The 23,921-nt window shown below is 41.7% G+C and overlaps 2 protein-coding genes across 4 annotated transcripts in view; both read right to left on the bottom strand.

Moving 5' to 3' along the window:
* Positions 1 to 23,921, bottom strand: part of LOC126849880 (3-phosphoinositide-dependent protein kinase 1) — a 287,984-nt gene that overhangs the window by 18,903 nt on the left and 245,160 nt on the right. The gene's annotated exons all lie outside the window — the stretch shown is intronic.
* LOC126849903 (dexamethasone-induced Ras-related protein 1) overlaps positions 1 to 23,921 on the bottom strand; it is a 460,128-nt gene that overhangs the window by 223,434 nt on the left and 212,773 nt on the right. Inside the window, exon 1 of one of the 2 annotated variants that reach the window (XM_050592282.1) lies at positions 10,029 to 10,036. The exons of the other annotated variant lie outside the window; for it this stretch is intronic. The gene's annotated coding sequence lies outside the window, so the exon portion shown is untranslated. Of the gene's footprint in view, positions 1 to 10,028; positions 10,037 to 23,921 lie in introns of those variants that run through there. 2 annotated transcript variants of the gene reach the window in all.

The raw sequence follows: 23,921 nt of genomic DNA, 5'->3' as shown, positions 1-23,921 counted from the left end.
CCTCCCCCGTCGCCCCCTTTCTCTTTCTCTCGATCGCGGCTCTCTCGGCGAAGGCCGCTCGCAATTTTCAAATACGCGCAACACGGTGAGAACAGTCGAATCATTGTTTGCATGATCGCGTCGTTGTCGTCTCTCCCCCTCTCCCTCCCTCCCTCCCCTTCCCCGGTCCCTTCCACGTTCCTAATCGTCTCGTCGCCGTCAATCTCCTCCTCCTAAGCGAAATGATGATAACGCAGATTCTGAAATTCGACCGCGGAATATTTTCTTTTCGCGCGTCGTTGACATCTTAGTTCTCTTCCCTTATAGTATTATATTGTTCTTTGGCTATGACAAAAGGATTAGCAAGAGATACAGCAGTATTTTAAATAATTTGATTTAAAAAAAATAATGCAACGGTGATATTCTTTCTCTTATTATTTAGCGAGGTTTGACAGTAAACGCCAGGGAGCATGAAAATTTATAAAATATTTATGGTAAAGAAAATAAACAAACACAATAATACATACGCAATATCGAAATATCGATGGGAAAATTGACGTATAGGAAGTAGAGCACAGAGTGTCAGACATGTAAACGACTTTCCTTTAATTTCGCAATTCACATGTAATAGAAGATGATCGAGTCGCGCAGATGCGCGAGCTGGATGGTGGTGACTGGCGTAATTAAGGATGTGCGAAATCGGGGTCGCGCGACTCGAGACTCTACCCACGGCGCGGCTCGACGGAGTCGCCTCACAATGCGGAAGGGGCGTATTTAGCTCACCCGGTATATAAGCGGATGGCGCGCGTCTTCTCTAGAGCGGCTTTATCCGCATCGCTTTACATAGATACGTCGCGTCGGTGCCAGAAAATCTGCTGGAAAATCGGTCACGGATGATTAATCCGGCCGGAATTGCCGCTCGCGCGTTCGCGATTGTTCCGCGGCTCGAGTCGAATCGTGGGAATCGAATGGTCAGATCGGTGCCGGGAAACCGGGAACGCGAAAGCAGAAATATATGGCGCATTAAGGCATCATAATTCATTCGCGATGCAGCAGACGAGAGAAACGATCATCTCTTTTTCCTTCTCTATTTCTCTGTTACAATTTCTCCGGAATAAATTCCGTGAATAGATACACAGATAAATCATCCACAGTAGAATTTTTTCGAATGAATTTAAAAACTGTAGAATTATATTTAGATATAATTATAAATGTATCTGAGATTATATTCGTTAAAAATTATAAGTTTATCCGTTCAAATAATTCTGAACAAAAAGTAAACCATTAAGAGAGAAATAAATATCTAGAATGGATTTAGAACGGATAAGGATATTCATATTATTTAAATACATGACATCCGAATTGCTTCGAATATATGACGGTGAAGATAATTCTCGGTACTTCGTGAAGAAACTACTTATATCGATGATTTACTGATGATAATTGTACGGTAATTTAATTCAGATTTTTGTTCAGAATTCCGGACGAAAATGCTAGAATCGAAGAGAGAGGCATTATAATTCCTTCAACCCCCATATTAGACCTCCATACTGAATGTACACAAGCCATGTTTCGTGTGCGTGAGCTCGTTATTATTCATTTATCAGGACCGTTTATTACGACGGCGAATGACTACCGCTTTACGAAAGGAATAACGTATCGTGGCTTTCTTAACCGCAAACCGTAACTCGAATATACGTAGCTATACACAGTGGTCGCGCCATACCACCATAGGAAACGTAGCCCCCACGCAAGCAAGGTGCACCGTCACACGACGCCCGTGTGTCATAATGATACGCGATAAAATTATCGTAACAATAACTATCTCGCCTTTGTTGGATCGCCGAGCGAGCCGAAAGAGCAGCGGCCACACATTCGTGTAACGCTAAATAAATGCACGACTAATTAATGGATGCGTGCAAGAGAGAGAGAGAGAGAGAGAGGGAGAGATCTATGGAACGGCATACAAAGGCGCAAATAAAGGAGCGTCTACAAACTGTGTCGCGCGCAATTGTCATAATAATCGAAATTGCGTCCATTGCAACATGCATTGCGAAGCATCAACATTATTTTTTACTCTTTATCCTCTTTTCCGACGAACCTATTCGATTGTTATTAATTTTTACGATAATTAAAGACCTCTCTCTTTTTTTTCTGTTATGAAAGCATTGACTTTAATTCCTCCAGAGATATCAATTTAAATAAAGTGAATCTCGAATTACACAAGACTTATAAGACATTGCATTCTTATTTTCTTTACAAAAATAAAATTCCTCGCGGTATTTATGTTCTCTGTGTGTTGTTGTTTTGATACGATCTCACACGCGTCAATTAATTGGCAATCAGCTGTTCATCGAGTCCATCTACGCAACGATCAACGTCCACTGCGTAAAATTCCGTCGCCCGATCATCGAATTCCAGAGCGCGCCGATTGTCGGTTACGGGATTTAGCGCTTACGTGACTAATTAACCGGGAATTCGAGCGATATCGCGTCTTACGGACTGTGCTGATAAACGTTCTCTCGAACTCTCGACTGCGTTTTATCGATCATAGCATCTTACAGTGAAGGAAAAACAAAACCGATCGCGGCTAATTACCGATCGCCGCGGTTAGAGCATTGCGTGACTTTGTCAATTCTTGCGTTAATCGCGGAAAAAACGCGTTATCATAGCTATAATTCTCAAACTGTTTGCTAACAGCATGCGCCATTAAGCTATTAGAATAACAAGGAAGACCAATCTTAATGTATTTTTATGGTCACGCATTGGGGCGATTGCTTTAATTTGGATATTTTCCTTTCATTATTAATTTTAAGAGCGATGCAGTGGAAAAGTTTAATCTTATATATAATTAAAATAAAATTAGAAATCAAATATAGCAAGATACAATAATGCAGGATACCATAAGCGTCTCGTGAATTTTTCCATTAGAAAAAAAAAAATATACACCTCTAACGTGGAGACAAGACGTTTGATTGGCATGACTAAGGAGTGAAACGAGATAGGACGGATTAATCGGCGGAGCCGCTTGTTTGTGACAAACAAGCAGCTGTTTGCAGCCGGTCTATCGGTTGTTTATGACGGGCGGGCGAAACTCTCACTTACAGCAGCGTAGTAAATCGCGTAGGCAGCGTGAATCATTCGACGATCTTTGAACCTCATTCACTCAGTCTGACACTCGACAGCGATTGCTATAATCGTAGCGGCGGCGGCTCTTGAAATTGCAGAAATCACGTTTCTTAATTAATCCCCGAGCGAGCGAACTTTGCACGGACGATGGACCCGATAAGGCGCACGTGGTGAACAAGCACGAGGAGAGGGAAGGATCGGCAACGGAATAACGTCTACCGAGTTGTCTCGCGTTCGCCTTCACGTTACAGTGTGTCGGCAGCAGGGAAATGTCTTCATCTTGAAACCCTTTCTTTCCTCTCTCGCACGTGCGAGGATTAAAAATATGCTGTATATTTATAACGTATATTTTTTAGGCTGTAATTACATTAAATATTGGCGTGTTGGGTCATCACAAAAATAATCGACACGTACAAATAATATATCCTGTCTTATTCGCGTACACGTGTTAAAAAAAATTGCAATGATTGACTTGCCAGCGAATAAACAATAATTTATTAATAAACGGCGACAAATTTAGTCACGAGCTGCAAAAAAAAAAGGGGAGAAAAACACATAGATTGCATCGGCGTAAATGTTATTTGCGCGTTAATCGAACGCGTGAAAAACAACTCGCCGGTCTAAAATAAGCGTGATTACGCGGACCGGAGCGGGGAGTCCGGGATTTTGCCGTCGCTCTTTCCCCTGGATTGATCGATCACCTCCGAGATTTATCGCGACGGACAGCGTGGTCCGGTATCCTCTCGGATACGGAAACGAGACTTTGATGGTCGTAGATCGTGACGTTTTGCCCGAGAGGAGGTACCGCGGAACGAAACGGCCGTTAACGAAACCGTCACTGTGTCGACTGTAGTTAGATTGCCTTTCGATCTTTGATTCGACCCTTCGCGGCTGTCGTCGCCTCGATGGCGACTATTTATTGCCGATCTGCCAACGGAAATTTGGCAGCGAGGCTATTGGGATCATGATGATGGTCGGCACTTGTGTGTAAATGAATGAAGCAATTAATGTTTGTAATGAATATTTTTCTCCCAAATAATTAGCATATATCAGTCTTTTCAAGAAATGAACAAAATTATAGTGAAAATTGAATTAATTAGTAGATTTTCTTCGCGTGGGGGAACATATCTCTACTTTTAAATCGGACAATATTTTTTTTATTTAACTTCTCTTTATTTATGTTATTGTGTCATCAATTTTTAAATCTAATTTATTAACTTTTATGTCGCGGTTTTGTTTTTTCTATGTATTTGATTGTTATACGAATATCTTTTATTTATTTCTTAAACCCTTCTTATCGATTGTTTATTAATCTAGGAGCCTTTTGTTATTTTATTATATTAATATTTTTTTTTTATGAAAGATCTTTTAAAGACTTCCATTTACTAATCAATTAAGATGCAATGTATAATGGGATTTATTCGTTATTTTCGTTAATTGTTAAAACTTGGATTTAGCAGAAAGATTAAATTCCTCTCTCTCCTTATTAGCGGTCGCGACCTAATTTCCGCGAACTCACAAACCTTGAACCGCCTTTAATGATGCAGAGGTTTAAGCGAGAGATCGGATCTTGAAAATGCAGCTGAATCTTCCTAGCAATTAAGCCCGATAATTTGACGAACGTGAAAGGCAAGAGATTCCGTGGGGCGATAGCGATTACCGATCGTTAGTATCGCGGCAAAGATATCGCAAAGACATAGAAGGGGGATAGATTGAATGAAACTTGAACTTCATAGTCCAGAATATTGATCAGAAAAGTATTGAACCGTTTCTTTTCTCCAGCTACTGTCATGCCCCAACGTGTTATGTTGTTTCTCGTGATAATAAAGTAAATGATCCTCGTCGTATCGGGGGAGATCCCTCGATCGATCGTGGGTGGCCGCACATTCGTTGCGGCAACTTCCGGCAGCCAGTAGTGAGTGGACAGAAACGGACAGGTATTCTCCGCGCGAGAGGAAGCCGAGAGGTGTGTGTGTGTGTATATATATATATATGTATATATACACACATAGATATCTATATATGAGGCAAGCGGTACATATACCAGGATGACCTGATTTGTATTCGCCGACGGAGTGCCGCGTTCGCTAACTCCGACGAAAACCCACATCTTCCGGAGAGTTTCGGCGCTTCTCTCGCTATTGGTCACGCTTTGAATGCGAAAGCGACTGAATTGTCTCGACAATAGACAAAGGAGAGCGTGTAATTTTCTGCAAGTTTCAGCAACGTCAAGCCATGCTGGAAATATCGCCGAGCTTTCGACTTCCCCCGGCTTGCCGTTTCTGGGACAGACACGCGCGCGTAAAAATAAAGAACGCCGAGGAGGTAGGTAAGAGGTGTATCGGCCTCCGCTTCCGCTTCATGTTTTCACGACAAAATATTCGATGAGCTATCAGTGACGTAAATAACGCGAATAATTCGTTTTATTTGCCGTATCCTACTTTTCAAAGATCTCAGGGCATATGATATCACTATATTCATATCACTATTCATATTGTAATAGAGCATATGATGTATGTGATTTTATTTGAATCGTCTTTCAATTAATTAAATAAAAAAATGTAATTAATAGAGAAAAACATTTTTTATTTTATAAAAAATCGATTAATATATATTTTATGATAAATATATATATATATATATATATATATATATATATATACACATACATATAATATTGTAGAAAATAATATTTTAGTGAAAAAGTCAATTAATATATATATATATATATATATATATATATATATATATATATATATATATTATGCGTTATGCGTAACATGTTAAAGATGTTAATTTTAACGCGTAGAATACGATTATTTGCGACGCAATTATTTGCTCCTGCGCATAATTTTCGCGTCCCGGTAACATCGTATATCATGTCCGTCTGGCGAGGCAATGTCGAAATCACACGAGAGTTTCGGGGTCGGTTTAAACAGCTCGTCGCCTTGTAACCGATGCAATTCGGCGCAATTTCGGCGCGCCCGGACGGCCAGACGGCCTGGAGAGTGCGAAAATATTTTTTTTTTTTCGCCTTCAACTCTCCTGCGCCCGCGACGACGTGTTTTCTTTCCTCGGTCGGGATCACGCGCGTGAACAAACTGACAATCGCGACATCGCACTTCACGGCGGCTTATTCGAGCTTATTCGTGCGTCATCGTCACTCCGTCGTTCGCAGCAATAACAAACCCGCCGTCGAAGAACGGATACTCCTTGACGGCAAACAACGATTGAGCAATTGACGCGTTACAAAGATCGATACGGTGCGGTACGTGCCACCTGTTAGTGAATCGCGATTATCAACGGCTCTTTATGCGTATCATCGATCACCGTCGACGATCCGGATAAACACCTAATAAATAGCTCCGACATATTTCGAGAATGAGCTAAGACGTTTTTTAAGCCTACGACGGAGAGTAAAGTGTAAAAACAATGTACAGGGTGGGCCCAAACATTCCGGTCAGAATTTCATTCTGAACAAAAAGTAAAAATTAGAGAAAAAATACTTTTTTGTAAACAATTTAATTCTCTACAACTTTTGTTTCGGTACTTTTTGTTAAAAAACGCATACTTTTTCTGATACTTGTGAAAATATAAAATAACCGTGACTTTAGAGGTTTTTGCGCGCTAACCGTTTAAGGAAGCATTTTTCAACCCATGGTTATAGAAAAAACTTTCTGTTCAGAATTAAATTTCCTATAAAATCTCAAAGTCTGGCTATAACGTTTTTGGCCCATCCTATATATGTAATGATTTATTCTTTAATATGCTCCGAAAGTAAATTCTATTATCACTGAAATGGAGAAAAAAAAAAGAAATCTATAGCTCAGACTCATTTATCTATTCCTTGTTCCTTATTTTTATTGAATTTATTTACTCGACAAACAAAACAAAATGAAAAATTCCAAACCCAAGTCGATGCGATACGTAAATAGAGGCAAAAAAGAGAAATATCTGAAAAATACTTTCGAAGATTCTTCGTCATACTGCATGGTCATATCCTTATCATATCATTATCAAACATATCCATTCATCTAATTATCGGACACATTTAATCGACGAACGAAACAGAAAAAAATGTTGGAGTAGTGCGTAAATACAAAGGAAAAAAAAGAAAGATACTTTGAAAAATATTTTTCAAGATCCTCTGTCGTGCTGGACATCATTGTGACTGCGTCCGCTTTGCCTCTAATTATCGGACATGCTACAAGGACACCCAATCTTGGGCTTTTGTAAACGGTGCGATTGGCGGCGTCGCTTATTTTCCCATAAGCAGGTATAAAAATTTAAAAGGTTCACTACGCTTGGGCGGAATTTGAACGGACGTCGAAAATATTTTTGAATGCAGATGCCGGTCAGGTGGCAGGTAGGCGCCGTAAATCAAAAGAGAACAAATAGAGTGTATCGTCTGTGCGTCTGGCGGCTCCCCATCGGTAACCGAGTTAAGTCGCCGGCGTGCAAACAAAGGAAAACGCGGAGCGGATCCTGGACGAAAAATATCGTAAAGTCTCAGATGCTCGTCAACGGCGCAAATAGCCGTCTACGAGCAAATAACGGCACCGTTAACTATTCAAAATCTAATTTTATCGTAAATCCTCTTGCAGTGCCTGCCGTCTCGAATCGAGATGAGTCGATGACATTTTCCTCGTCGTTCGCGTTTAAATAGATTATCGCAGGCATAATGAGCGCTGCGTAAAAGCACAAAGTATTTAGTATTATTAAAAATTATATGTAAAAAGAATATGATCTTTCATTTTCTTGACCGTACTATCTACTTTCAGATTTGACACGCGATGCATTGTGATATACGGAGTGATCAATAATAATTCATCTTTCTCTCATTCGTAAGACAGTTGAGTCATATCCTTCCTGCAATGTTTGCTTTATTTATAAAGTAACTCGGAATTATTTAGGGCTTTGCAAGGACGGTAGCAGTTTCGGGAAAAGAAACTAGACGGTAACTTCATTACTAAAAAGTGAGGCGTACACAAGATGCCTGTGGCTTGACGCTAATACTTTATTTATGATGCCGTTACATTAGCTGCAGTCTTCCCATTACGTATTTAAGCGCTCAGCCTCGCCCGTTACATGTTTAACATGCGGCTGCGAGTTTGCGCGTAAATACAAAACGCTAATCGATGTTAAGGATCCATATTTTCCATTTATTAAGACCATTATTGCTTAGAGGCTGAGGAGTCTCTTCAAGTTTTAACTCCAACGCGTAGAGATAGAATAGCTCGCTCTCTCTCTCTCTCTCTCTCTCTCTCTCTCTCTCGCGTGTACATCGTGCGATCCTCGAGCTTAACTGGATTATTAACAAAATACAATGCGCGAAGAAACGGTCTCGATATAAATTCGTACAATTGCGTAGAAAATCGCGCGTATGGCGTAACGGCACTACACCGTCTGGGAGAACCGTCTGGCGAATTATCATTCGTCACCCCCCTAACGTCGGCCGGTCACGTACATTCTTAGAAGTTTAATACGCGGCGCGACCACGCGATCTTCATTAATTAAATTCGTCGCGCGTCAGCGAGAAGTGCGTCGAAAGATAATGTGCGAGATGCGCGCCCCTCCCCTCCCCATCCCACCCCACCCCACCCCACCCCACCTCACCCTCTCCCCCGTATCCTCCTGCTGCTTTTCGATGCACTCGGACTATTTCATCGGCGCTTCCTTTGCGCCCGCGTTCCCATTTTCCTCCTCCTCCTCCTCCTCCTCCTCCTCCTCTTCCTCTTCCTTCCTACCCTCCACCCCTTCCCCGTCCCCCCCTCGCCGCCGCTTTAATAATACCGTGTTTGCAGTCGGCGGAATTATGCGCCTGGGAATATAAAAAAATGCGGCACCGCGCTCGAAATACCACCACCGGACACTTTGCATACCGGCGAGAATTCAACTCTCGTTTCTAACGTTATATTATGCCATAAAGCACGGGACAAAGAAGAGGGAGGGAGGGAGGGAGGGGGATAGGGTTGATGCATTATGTGCACGCACACACCAAAGTCTCACGTGCAACTCGATGCCCGGCTCTAAAGAGGCCAGTAATAGCCACCATAAACAATGATTTCGAGTACGTCTACAATCGTGCGTGCGGCGCGCGACGATTGGATTAAGGCGGCGCGAAATTTCCGGTCATTTTACGTACACATCGTCCGGCAATGTCCAGGAGAGATTGTGGGGCCCTAATGATATCGATCCTGTGCGCCAGGACTCTCTCCATCCTTTCGCTCGTTTTGTTGGTTTCTCTCCTCGTAATAACATATCGTTTCGCGTTCGAGTGTGTAATCTTCGAGAAACGCCTTTCGAATGTTTCGCCGAGTATATTTGAATATTTCGTCGACTTTAATTTTAACGATAAGCAAATTGACAGTCTTGAATACTTTCCGAAGATATTAGCGCGCGAGATGCCAGCAGTTTCTCGAATTATGAGAAATTTCGTTCGAAAATTAATTACCCCGTGATGTTTTATCTTATTTTTATATACGCTCGAGGCTTGAATTGTGTCAACAGAACGAGATGTTTTTATTCTTTAATAACGGCCTATTCATAGCCATAACACGCATGATCACTGAGATAGAATGAATCGATACGCGCGAGGAGTCAATAAGTATCTAATTAACGATATCTCGTATCAATGATTGTTTCGACGACACGGCGCCAGAAATAGAAACGACCCCGTCTAAATTTCATTCATTATCACGGGACAACCGCAGGATCGATCGATTCTCCTTCTCACGAAAACGTGTTCCGAATGAGATTTCCATGATTATCTGAATGATTTGCGTTACGTAAGGTGTCGGGTATTCTACGCCGGAGGCATTTTGGTCGCTCCGGAACAAAATATTTACGTTTCCCTAATCGCGATGTCACCATGACGTGCGATAACACGCGCGACAATTGACGCATGGCTGCGTGGCCACGACACACACACGCTGCCAAAAAAAAAAAAAAAAAAAAACGAAAGAAGAAATAAAATCCCCCATAAGGTTGGATAATTTACGATGAGCCAGACGATCCGAACGCACACATACCCACGCACGTTATCGAAGGCGTATTTCTATTTCGTAATCCGAGAATTATGAGAAATACGTATTTAAGCAGCGTAGCTTTTGCCAAGGGATTTTTATCGCTTTCTGGTTTCTTCCATTTCTCGGATGAGAAATCAGAAGTGTATCGGCCGTTACTAAACTTTCTTATCTAACTCTCGCTTTCCTCCCTTTATCCCTGTTTCCACAGGGACTTTTCCTATAGAGAAATATAAGATAAGATGTATAAAACATTTTTCACGCACACATACGTACGCAAGCTCGGTGACATTAATTAATGATATCTTAATTGTCGTTCATTCATTAATATTAACTTTTATTTTTCGATAAGGACGCATATTATAATAATAATATATTTAGGAATAAGGAAAGAGCGTGATAAATCGGATATTGATAAAAACAGGAAGGATGGATCTCGTTAAGCAGCTTTGCATAAGAAGTCGCCAATTCCGACCACGTCATACCAGAAGACGAGGGAAAAAAGCTCCTGGCTTCACGTCGACGAGAGTAACTGCGGATGCGAAACGCTTTATTTTTCCACGCGGTTTTGCTCTCCCGCGCGAGCCTTTCTCCGCCGCGCGATAATCTTTCCGGATCGGCCACTCTCGCATCTCGCGCGATTATACTTGGCGGCCGTGGCATCTGGCGCGCGCGCGCCGAACAACATCCATCACTTCTAGCTTTCTGGCGCTTTCGGAGCAATTAATCACGCGGCCATTGTTCGGCATCCCTCCCTCCCTCCCTCCCTATGCCTCCAACCTCCTCCCTCCCCAACCCCGACCCTCCACCTCCTCATCCTCCTCGGCCCCCCAATGACGCCGTCGCGCGGCTCCGTGATAACGCGTTATCGCGATCCAAGGGTGCGCGTCGTCGAGCCATGTATAAATACGTGTCGATAGTATCGCCGGCGGTGGTTCACTTTGCGCGGGATCTCTCTCTCTCTCTCTCTCTCCCTCCTCGTCGCGAAACTCGTTCGCCTGTCGATATAATCTATGATATAGTCCCCCCCCCCCTCCCCTCGTCTCTCCCGCCGTCGTTACTTCTTCTTTCACCGATTATTTATCGCGTCTTCGCAACGTGAATCTCTCCCGCATTCGCAACTTCTTAGGAACGATGCGGGGTGCAGGTGCACGCAGCCTGCAGCGCGCATCTTGCAGCCGCGGATATTTAATGCACTCACACGAGAGATTTCCCGCAGTCTCTCCCACAGCCTAGATATGTATGTGTGTGTGTGTAGAAACGGCGCAAAATGTGCACGTGCGACTACCACGTGGAATTTGCTATTGGACGATCAAATCGAAGGGTAGAGAGAAACGTTTCACCCTCCACCCTTCGTCCTCCCTTCCACACCCCCTCCCCTCCCCTCTCCTCCCCCCTTCCTCCCGCTCCTTCATCTCCCATTGGCAGTCTGCATTCACGACGTTTACCCGGGGCAAATGTTTGACAGTCACGTGTAAACATGCAAATTGTGTAACTGCCCCCTGTGTGTGCGCTCGCGCGCACACGCACGACCGGCTTATAAATTTATCGAATCCATAGATCGAGAAGATGGTTGAATTATATTCGCGTTTGCCACGAATCGGCAGTGTAAAATCGGGTTTGGTTACAAAATCGCCGACTGTGAATAATGTAAGCACGATTAATGTAACGCGATTAATATCATGATGTAATACGACGAATTATAATGACGACGTGTAGTATTAAATTCTCGTAAGAGATGCAAAGAGAAAGAGAGAGAGAGAGAGAGAGAGAGAGCAAAAGAGAAAGAAAACATTAAAAAAAAATTATTCTGTAAAATTTGTCATACTGCCTCTGAAATTCATATAATTTCAGCTTCTCCAATTTCTAAGTTGATGATATATGGAGATATTTTTCGCATAAATCCGGTTCGTTAATATATTGATTTCTTCAAATTTATATTTAATTATTCCTATACTGCACTCTCATAAAAAGTATTGACTCGGTGTTGCAATAAAATACCGCTATTAATAGATTTGGCTCGTTTGTAATTAATTTTTGATTAATAAACAAACGCGAGCGATTGTGCGATAAGATTTTGAGTTTGAATTGATTGAAGATTTTGAATTTGAGTTTTGCGACAATAGCATCGCGAAATTCTTCCATTCCCAAAATAAAAGATTCTCCTGAAAAAAATTTATTCGCAAATGTTTCGCGAACGCGCGCAATATACGTCAATATTGGCGCGAACGCGTTTATCGCGTGCGACTAATGAATTACTGTAAACTCAATTAATTTTACGTTACAATTATCACGGTTTTACGCAAAACGAGGTTAACATGAATCCCAATTCGGCGATCGTTCTCGCATAGCGTGCGCGATCTAGATCCACAATTTTAGAGCATCGCTAACGATTGGGGAATTATTTTATTTTTGGAGACTCTAAGTATAGAGGATGCACGTAGTAGTAATAAATAAAGTGCTCGTATATGCGTGTATGCGTGCGCGAGATGAGCAGCCAAATGGGTCTCTCGGAGTTCACCTGAGAACATATCGATATTACATGCCTTTATACCTGCCGAGAGTCGCCGAGCGTTTTTGTAAGTTTCCGACACGCGTGACCTCGAGCGTGCGAATTTAATGGAGCTTAAATCGAGTATTTTGTGATAAAATGTTATTGCCGGGATCTCGCGCGTCTCTCTTATTAATGAGCGGACAAGTATTGTCGCCGCGAGACGTCATCGCGCGTTATCTATCGCGACTGACAGATCAGCACAGCTGCGAATTGCATAATTTCTGCTTATTTCTGCTACACGATTATGTATTGTATATATCGTGACGCGCATTTTTATCAGCGACATTATATGTTTTTCCATACGTGCGAAAGATAGCATCGTTCGAAACGTCGTGCGTGTCACGATCGCTCGATAATGTGACACAGGTTAATTTAATTTTTAAGTATCAAGCTCGGCGCTATCGCGAGCCCTATTATCGCTTTGGCGTTTCACTTTATCTCGCTTCTGATTTAATCTCCATTCGCGATTCGGGCCTGTCGGCGAGACGACAGACGAAATTTGATCTATATGCGGGCACACATTGACATTGTTTTTATTAAGTATACCGTACGTCTCATTCTCGCTTCCAACGTGACGTCGCGTGCCGTGCCGTCACGTGAACACGGAAGCGCGTGTAAAATACTCGCGAATGTGTATTAGTAACCGGGCCGATCGCCAAAAAGCCGAAAGCGTGAGAATCTGACAGTCGATCCTTGGAGAATCGCGCGTGTTGGTAAAAGTTAAAATTATCGGCTAACTTATACGATTATATCAGTTTATAAATGTGCCGTTATTTCGGGAACGAGTCGATGATCATTGACGGATCGCTGCTTTCATACGCTTTTAAATTCGTAAGGATTCGAAATTCTGTTGTAATATAAATTAGATCTAATCTGATAACGCGGAGCGAAAAATATACCCTCGTACTCTCCCCATTCATAGTTTATCGAAACGCTCGAAGAAGCGTGGAAGAAATTCAGCTTTGTAACTTTTATGACTCACCGAGAAGTCTCCTCGACGTCTTCGTGAAGTACGAGGACACATTATGGCACTTCTTGCAGGCCATCGACAGAGCGATGGGGGAACTGTTATATAGCGTGAAATTTTTTTCTCCCCCGCTGACTCTACATTTCACCCCTCCCTTGTGTACCCCGAGAGATTGTGTACAACGCCATATTGAAAGCCATAATCACAGATTCGCCTCGCGGACAATTGACGTGAGACGTGTCGATGAGTATCCGAAAAAACGGCGTTCAAAAAAAATTAAGAAATTTACGCTACAATATATCCGAGATCTCCTGCGACACATTGGCCACGCTCCAAGATCCAATCTACAAAACGAGGCGAGAAACTTACGGCACGAGGAACTTACGTGATGGTAGTGTTTCGGGCACGGATTCGCGCTCGCGCTCCAACGTAATATCCCTCCTGTCAAAACTAAGCGCCGTCGTCATCGGCGACGTAAACCTAATCGGGAACTGACAAACTGCGGCGGGAAAGCTGGCAATTAAATGTGCCAAGTCGACGGGTAACATCGGCGACGTCACAACGCTCGCGAGCGTTTCGATCTGCGCGTCACACAATTCCGTCATCTTTTTATCGCTTCGATTGTGTCGCGCAATCACAATGGGTGATCATGGATCCCGTAAAAATCCCGCGGTCGCAACAATGCATAGTCGTAGATTTACAGCCGCAGTAATAATAATAACAATAATAATACACGGCACAATAGGCAATATATAATATAGTAATAACAAATGCAATGTAATATCTTAACAAACTTGAAAAACATGAACTCTCGTGGAATAATTTGGAGAATCCAGTTAACATCGACGATGTGAACCGCTCTTAATTATCAGCTCTTAAAATCAGTCATCGGGTGCATAGCGGTGCATCGGGAAAGAAGTTTACTCCGTGTGACTCGCGATGCATCGATGACGACATTCGCAACACGCGCCTTTCGTTTTGTGACGAAAGTGCGTGTAAGCGAAGTCGAGAGCATCAGGCTTCCTCTCTCGCATCCCGATTGAAGACAGACCCTTGCCTTTCTAGATAGAGTGATGTACAAGTTGAGGAAAATTAAGAATCTTTTATTATCCTGGAGCTTCTAATCGATAAAATAGAACATCAAGTATAACGCGTAGAACGAAAAATTGAAATCGCAAAACAAACTGCATTGACAATCGACGATTAGATCTAAAAAAAATGTAAAATATAATAATATATAAAATAAAGAATCAAATATAAAAATAAGATGAATAAAATCGTAATAACATATAGATATATAAAATAATTAAAAAATATATAATTAACTATAATTAAAACTATAATTAAAAAAATGATATCATGACTTGAGCTGTGAATATCAACTGGAATACTTTATTTATATAAATTGTTTTTATTCGACATCAAGACATCAAATATTAGGAAGGATCAAGTATCAGATTTCTACTAAGTGATTCGGCATTTGAAGAAATCGATCCCCTAATTACTTACTAAAGAAATATAATAATTCCTGGATTCTAAGAATACGAAAAACAGAAAACAAAAAGTAAATATTTGTTGTACCCTGGGGTAAAATCGAGCACGTTCGCCCGACTTTCAGAAAATTCCATTAGCTTCCTGAATGTGTAACGGCGGCGAGAAATCGTATAACGCTGATATGTCGGTTTCATCAACAGTGTTACGAGATAAAATTGTGGGCGGACAGATAGGATTCGATTAGACCGCCGGCAACGTCAACAACTACGGCGTTAGATAGTGTTACGGTAAAAAAAAAAGAGCGTGACGTCAACGGCACACAATCGATGAAACGTGTGCGAGCTACAATAAAATGGCATATTTACGCGCTTTTTATCAGCAATAACAATTCCCGTACTCCTCCCATCGGTAAGCCTATGTAGATAATCTGCATACACAGTGTCCCACAATTTTGATTTAATGACGGATTCTTCGATGTGAGAATTTAAAGTAGAGACAAATCTCTAACGGAAAATATTCCCCAACTCTCGAATTCTTAACTCGGGTATCTCGACTTTGTTCCCCACAATTCGCGATACGTTAACTCGTTTTGCTCGTTACGCATGCGCGGCATTATTGTCAAAGCAAAGGCGATATCGCCTGCGAAAACAGGATGTTATTCGCTCTTTGAAAGTGGAAAGATGTACAGAGTCTCTCGGAAATCGCCAATTGAAAAATAAACAGTCTCGCGTGCAACGCTATCTCTGCAATGGAAAACTCCCGTCATTCTCGGTGTTCTATCTCCCGATCCCGGCTCTGATCGGAATACCATTATGTTACTAAACGGTTTAATCAACTTTCTTAATTATTATCTTACTTATTATTTTATTTATTATTTATTATTTTATTAATAAAAATTATTATTTAATTAATTCTTATTTGTTATATCCCTGACGAACTAAATTGTGTAACACGATAATTGTACGGAATAAAAGAAGGCTTTCTAAATTAATTATATATATTTCAAGAAATATCTTAATTAATTTCTTAAAAAAAAAACGAATTTTATAATCTGAGTTTATTTCCCTAATATATTCAAATATCTGGATATTCTTTTAATTCACCATTAATATTTTGATATTCGTATAATGCAATAAATTCAAATTTGATTTAAATAAAATTGTTAATTGAAATATAATTCGAATTTATGCGAATTATAGAAGCTATGCAGCATAACCGAATAATATGGCTATTCAACCGTTCGGTTCGTATAATCAAGCGAGAGCCGAGATTAAATGCTAATTCGCGAGCATGTTGATGTGCGTGAAATATATATAGAAACTTTTATACATACATGTATATATATATTAATAGAATAGAAATTTTAAACACTATGTAGCAATACTCTTATGGAAGAGAAATAGCACCGAGCGATAATGTGTCGCAATATTTAATCAACGTGCCGCATTATTTGCGCACGTACGTATATATTTGAGCGCGGTTGAAAACCGCCGCGTTACGCTGCAGAATCCGCTGCAAACCGGCGCAGCAAAAGTCACACGATCGGAGAGTCGCGTAAAATTGAAAATTAATTAACAATCTTGCACTGTTGAAGCCGCCGCGGGTCGCTTCAAGTAAGCGAGGCAAGAAAAGTCCGCCGGGGCCCGTACGATGAAAAAAACCGTCCGGTTACGGTGCATCATGCCGGTGTGCAGTTTTATTCCACCGGAATGGTGGAATAAAAAGGTGAGGTGCGGCGCTGGCAAGAGTATCCCGGGACCCGTTCGCGTTCGTAGAACTTTCTTTTCCAGGCCGTTTCTTGCTCGCATAATTAAATTTCTCACGGACAGATCGACTGTGAACAAAGCCCCCCGGGTCCCTCGAGTCCGGGAACACGGCGGAAAAGGAGAAAATGAAAAACCAACCAACGCGCGCGGGCGGTATATAATACACACCCCAGCCATGTGAGGGATTGGGGGAGGGGGAGGGGGACGGAAAAGCCCGCTGGCGCTGGCGCGACCGTTCGGCGGGAAATTATGTGTCACCGTGTAGGAACGCGGTACGGCTTAGACGACAGATAAAGAGATAAAGCCTACTGGAAAATCTATTTCGCGTACTCGGTCCCTGGTGAGTCCGGCTCGCTCTCGAAATGCCAACCAGACAGCGATATTTCCTGGTCCATTTCATATGAAAGCTGATCGAGAGAGGAAGAAAAAAAGAAAGAAAGAGAGAGAGACAGAGAGAAAAAGGTTCGATAAATGTTATAAAGTAATTATTTCGCGCGTATCGCTCATCGGACGCCACTTTGTCCGAAAATGTGCTCTCTCGTTTTTCACATGACAATATCATTATTAAAAAAAAAAAAATTAAATAAAAATTATATATACATAAAAAATTAAATTATATACATATAATTTATAATAAGATAAAAAAGTTAATTATATTTTATGTACATTTATGTACATATATGTAATAATAATATGTAATAATAATAAATATAAGAAGAATAATAATTGCGCATGCGGAAAATAGAAAAGCTCTATCGCCAATATGGAAATGTCGCGCCAATCCTTTAAGGAGCAACCTCGTCGATTACTATACTTCCTCTTTCTCCTCTGTCCCCTTTGACGGCATCGTCGCGGCGCGGTCGCTATATTTAACGTAGGAAAAGTCATCTTACCAAGTCGAGTAAGGTGTCGCGCGAGAGTATAGTAGCCGATGCACCACCGGAGCCGAGTGTGCCTTCGGATAAATCCGGTTCGATGCCAGAGGACGACGACGCGTGGCATAAACATAGGCCGAGATAAACGTGAGAAAGAGAGAAAGAAAGTGAGAGGGAAGGGAGACAGAGAGAGTGGCTTCCACAACGGGCGAATTTATCTCGTTGCACGATACGCGAATTAAGACGCTCGTGCTCGTCGCTTTCCTCCAATTAGCATGCCCGCATGAACGAGACGAAATAGTGTGGCCGAAATATATCGACGATCGATCTCGAGAAAGGAAGATGCGACGATAGTTCGCGTATATCGTCGCGCGTGATTTCGTCTCCCCCTCGGGAGAGAATATTTCTGGCGCGTGTTCACTGACGGTTGCGTCAATTCTCTCTTAGATTATGCCCGCCAGACATAACACGAGAATTAATAACTATTAGTCACACCCGATGTTTCTTGTATATATCGCCGCGAGTGATGCGGAAATTGGAGTGGACTCTTAAACTTTATGGTCAATACGACCCGCGCTCGTATCCGTGTTATTAATTATGCGATATTATCACCACGATCTTAAAATACGATTAAAATTCCAGTTCTTTTTTTTTCTTTTTTTTTTTTTCAAAGAGTTTACAAGTTCTATGTAGATCGACAGATGGATTTCCAAGCGCGCAATTAGCGCCATCAAAATTGTATTTAAAAAACGTGCATGTTAACTTTTCACATTCACTATCGCGAGACTTTTAAAGAGCAACTGGAACTCTTTAACCGGAGTCATCGAATTTTAAAATGTCGAGGTGTCAATTTCACAATCGCGTATTATTGTGCCGGCGCGATATACGCATTTGCAACGATCTGAAAATAGACGGCGACAATGCATTAGCTGGCTAATAGCGGATTCTATTCACCGATTTCCGGCTCGTTTACGCGTGAGTGGTTTTGGATGACGCAAGCGCTCACGATCAGGAATTCTGGTCTTCGTGTGAATGGGACCTTTACGTATTTTCGTAGACCCAGTGAGGGTAAAAAGAGTAAAGATAGCATCGCGGGCACGGACTCTCGACTTAGTCTCGCTACGAGAGTTAGGTCGGCTATTTCTGTTCAGGTTCTCTCTCTCTCTCTCTCTCTCTCTCTCTCTCTCTCTCTCTTCTCTCGCGGGGTTCACGAACCGTGGCCCTAACACTCTCTCGTGACGTAATACGTCACAGTGACGAGCAGGTGAGGTCGGGCCTGGAATTGTACTCGGCCAAATTTAAACGGAATCTAGCAATTATAGATAGCTCCTTCCGGCGAGGGATTCTTCTCTCGCGGGACTGCTCTTCTTGAATCATTAGTTTATCAAGTGTATTCCGTTTGATTTGACTAGATTGGAAAGGATTTAACTATTATTATCGTAGTTAAATTTTTTTGTACATTAATCAACTTATTTTTATATTATTATATAATTAGCGAATTATTATTATATTTGCATTATTATCACAAACTATATTATTTACATTATTATCAAGTTATATAGTAATTATCGAATTATTTTAATAAAGATTTTAGTAAACATATGATATACCTTGATTTTTATTACGCATATAATTAATATTGTATAAATAATTTTGACATTTTTTCGTTGCAATTCTCGAAAAAAGGGATGAAGGAAAATAAAGCATTGTAGAATTGAAAATCTACAATCTTTCCGAGAGCGATAGATTAATTGTGGATATAGTTTCAATGAGATTAACAATGAGGACGAGCGATAATTAACTGAGAAATTGAGCGAAAGTCGGGAAAGCGCATGCGAATCCGTCTCTCGTCAGGTATCGGAATAATCTCGGAGTCGAGAGTCGAGAGTATCACGGTAATTTGTTTACTTCTATTCGAGACGAGAAAATGCTCAGCAGATGTACGAGCTGCCGATACACGTATTTTAGATTCGGACAATGTCGCGTGCGTGTTAAAATTATACAAGAGAGAGAGAGAGCGGGCCTCCTCTCGTGCACGTTTTCCCGGAAGGAAGAAAATTCTCTCTCGGGAAGACACGACATCGAAACCTTCCGGCGGAGAATTCCCGCATTTTCGATTCTCCATTTCTCTGAGGTCCGTACCGGAACCTGAGACCTGTCGAATATGGTGTCTTCGGATGGCATTCCGTGGACCACAAGTGGCGGTTAAATTAAACTCCGTCGTGTTATCGTTCTGAATTCGGGACGTAAAGTAACAATTTTGCGGCGAATTTTACGTATCACGACGCGGACGTCGAAGTCGAGAACAGAAGCGAGAAGCAAGGCTCTTTCGGCCTTCGAATTTGAATAAACTCGCGCAAATTTTATATTTATCAGAAAGTATCGTCTATCTTTGGAGATGTAAAATATGTAGAGACGAGTGACATTTCGAAATCTGTGTAACTCATATCCCCTTTGAACTTTTCGAGAATATATTTATGTGCATTTTGAGATCTACTGTTACTTTTTTTTTTATTAAATTAGTCATTTTTGATCAGCCATCAATTTTTCATCAATATATACCTTTCGAGTCAACTCAATAACGAGATCCGTCATGATGCTACATGAGCGCAAGACGAATCACCTGTTCATTGTCGCGCTACGCTGGCAAATTGTATCGCGTGCCATATAATAATCCGATATACGAGTAAGACCCGCGAAAGACCCGGCAAATGTACGCGGAAAATCGCGCCGAAGCCCTCGTTTTCTTGATGTTTTCAATGAGCGTCGTCTCCGTGCTCAGCAGCCGCGAGGGAACGGAAGAGGAGACTCCTCGTCTCCTCCTCACGGAAAGAGAGCCCTCCACCGCTCACATACGTACGAACGACAAATGCCAGGCGTAATAAACAGCGTTTTGCTCCTTTTTTTTTTCTCCCCCAGGAATTCCCCCCAGTTTCCCTTACCCGCTCTCTCTCCCGCGTACGCGGGCGTTCGTCAACCTCGCAATTTCTACCACATTTATGTGCCGCTGTTGCTGCTGCCCGGGCTATTTTCCACTCGTCACGTCATCTGGCTGCACGCGTCGGGAAAAGGGAGGGGAGGAGGGCGGGAGGGGGGGGGCAGGAGGAGGAAGGCGTGTGGTGCAACCAACAATGTATCCGCGTGCAACTCAGGAATCGGTATACACATGCCGCTATACAGAGTCAACGACAGTCAGATGGTCGCTCGCTCTCCGGTTGTATGCTTATACCGAGAGAACCCGTAAGCCACATCCGGTACACGATGCATTTCTGCCGCTGCAACCGTTCCAGATAAATAATACCGGTGTATATGCGGTGACCGTCACCGTCGCGCTATCTCCATGCTCTTATCCGGACAAATCAGACTCGTTACGCGACGAGATTTCTTATTAAAACGCAATTCGCGGTCGGCTTTTTTTCTATCCCACGATGCGACGATCCCGGCAATGCGGTGTGTATCGATATTATTAGATACTGCGACGTGTTACGACGCAAACACGCACGATGCGTACGCTTCGACCGTGACGATATTTGCGAAATTGTTCTCCCCGCAAGTCGATTTTCGCAATTTTCCTCCTCGCGGCGCAGCGCGACGCAATATCACCGACAACGTTCTTGTTTTTTACCCTCGTATATCGATGTCGATGAAGTTCTCAACATCGTCAAAATATTTGTGAACACTTAGCAAAATTTAAAATATCATTGATTTTCAACGTAATTTAAATAACGCTGGGCGGCACTTCTTTTTTTTTACTGAAAAAAAAAACTGAATAGTTTTCGTTAAAATAAAAATTTGTATTTATTTTTATTAGCATATCATTTTCATTTTTTACCACAAAAAAATTAAAATAAAGTATACGTAATAAAATTACATGAGAATTCCCCACGTTCTTCCAAAAAGTAAACAAATAATACCTTGAAATCAAATTTCCAAAGCTTACTAAAAATTAGTAAAAGCGTTTTGAGAAAAGAGCCGGCTATCTGCTTGTCGCTTGTAGCGCGCGGCTCGCGTGGAATGCCTCGCGGGCCTTTTGCGGCATTCCCGGACAGTTATTCGAGGCCAACGTTCGAGAGCGCGGGGGCCCCGCGGGGCCCGACGAACGTCGTGTTAGCGTCGAAAGCGGGGAGACAACGACGACGAAGGGAGAGAGCGAAAGGGGTTCCGCAGCGTGGTTCGGCGTACTCGATTTCCATCATCGTCGGAATGCGGCGATGTTCTGCAGTTTTCTCTGACGCGCGGCTAATATGCGCAGAATCGATGGATGCGTGCTCGCCAAATAACAAGGTGCTAGGGTAAACGCCAATCAGCAGCCGGGGTAATCGCGCCTTTCATGATACCGCACACAAGTTTCAGGCTTGAGAGATTCTCTCTTTTTCTCTCTTTCTCTCTCTCTCTCTCTCGTCATTCCTCCCCGTCTGCGTCTCCGTCAAAACGATCGCGCCGGACGTGTAATCAAACGCGATGCCGACGTGTGGGAATATATTTTCGCAGAGGGGTCTATCGTACAGCAAGGAGAGCATATTGTGCGATACGAGACTATATGGTTTAAGCGAGACCCAGATGTTAACTCGTGAAAATTTAATTATTCTTTCAAAAGATGTGGATGTAAACGAATTTAGAATTTAATCCAAGAATTAACTTTCCATCAATTCGATATTTGCTTTCAAAATTAATTCGCGCACTGATGTGTTATCTTAATAAAAAAAAATAAATAAATAAAAATAAATAAAAAGAATTAAATATTAATTTTTATTATAATTACATATGGGTTCAATAATTATATATATATATATATATATATATATATATATATATATATATATATATGTATATTCCTTTAACTTTAGTCGAAATTTTTCGAGTGTAACATGCACTTTTAGCCAAAGATTTAGAGTCCATTTTACAAGTATCGGCGCAAGAAAATACTTTACGAGCGTTATTCACTATTCGCCTTATTCTACGAACGACCTCGATCCCCTGAAAGCGGAGCGATCGGCAAGCGGCGTAGTCAAGCTCCGAGTAAGCTCAAAGTGGCTTCGTTTGCATCGTGGTAATTAGTACGGCCCGTTTCGCGCCTCGGCCTTTGGCGCACACCTTTTCACACTTACACACGCATCGACAGCACGCGAGTACGCGTGCACCTGCGCTAGCGAGCAGCGCGGAGATCCCGAGGCGCGCTAATTGACACGAATAGCACGGATTGTTCCCCGAGGACAATGTTTCTCGAGACACTTATTGAAATTATCCTCGACCGGTTTAGTAAACGAGAGAATTTTAACGATTAAACGATGAAGTGCTTTTTCGCTTTTCTATATTATATATTAAATTATATATATTAATATATTAAAAATTATATATATTAAATTTTATTATATATATTAAATTATATATATATTAAATATATTATATATATATTAAAAAAAGAAATTGATTAAAACTTCAGACTAAGTGTCCGCAGTTATCTCGCAGACATACTGTCTGAATTTTTACACAGAAATGTGTCTAAATTTTTATAAAATTTTTTATATAAACATGCCTCCTGTATATTCTTCGGATTGCAAGTATGTGTCGCTTTGACGGAGAAATTTTAAACGGGAAATTTTTCAAGTCGCGAAAAATGTACCGGAGCAAGGTTTAATAAATAGAATGAAGTAAAACAGCACATTTTTTTATTCAACAAACATCAACAATCTTAATGAATTCTTTATCAATTTTCACAATATCTCAAAAATTATGTTTTTAAACATTTTTCTAAATAAAATCATCTCAACTTTCTTGAAGAAAAGCATTCCGCATGCCGTAAATACATCGCAGCAGGACACGCTCGATGCAAACGATCATACAAACCCGCCCGAGAGATCGTTATATAAATTTCTTCGCTGTTCGCTCACACAGCGCAATACCGTGCTGAGACAGCGATCTCTTATAAAAGATATGCTGGCCACGTTATCTTCCTCTTCCTCCCCCCCCCCAATCCTCTCCCTCTCTCTCTCTCTCTCTTTTTTCCCTGCAGTCTACACTATACTATTCCCTCATCCCGAATACATTGCAACCGAAGCACTGAACGACGTGTGTCGTTCTACTACTTTATTTTCTCGATTTTGACATTTATACTCGCGAGCGGTGTGTGTA

Source organism: Cataglyphis hispanica, chromosome 5 (assembly GCF_021464435.1).
Source record: "Cataglyphis hispanica isolate Lineage 1 chromosome 5, ULB_Chis1_1.0, whole genome shotgun sequence".
NCBI lineage: Eukaryota > Metazoa > Arthropoda > Insecta > Hymenoptera > Formicidae > Cataglyphis > Cataglyphis hispanica.
Note: the sequence above shows the minus strand (reverse complement) of the source record. Positions and strands in the feature narration are given on the sequence as shown.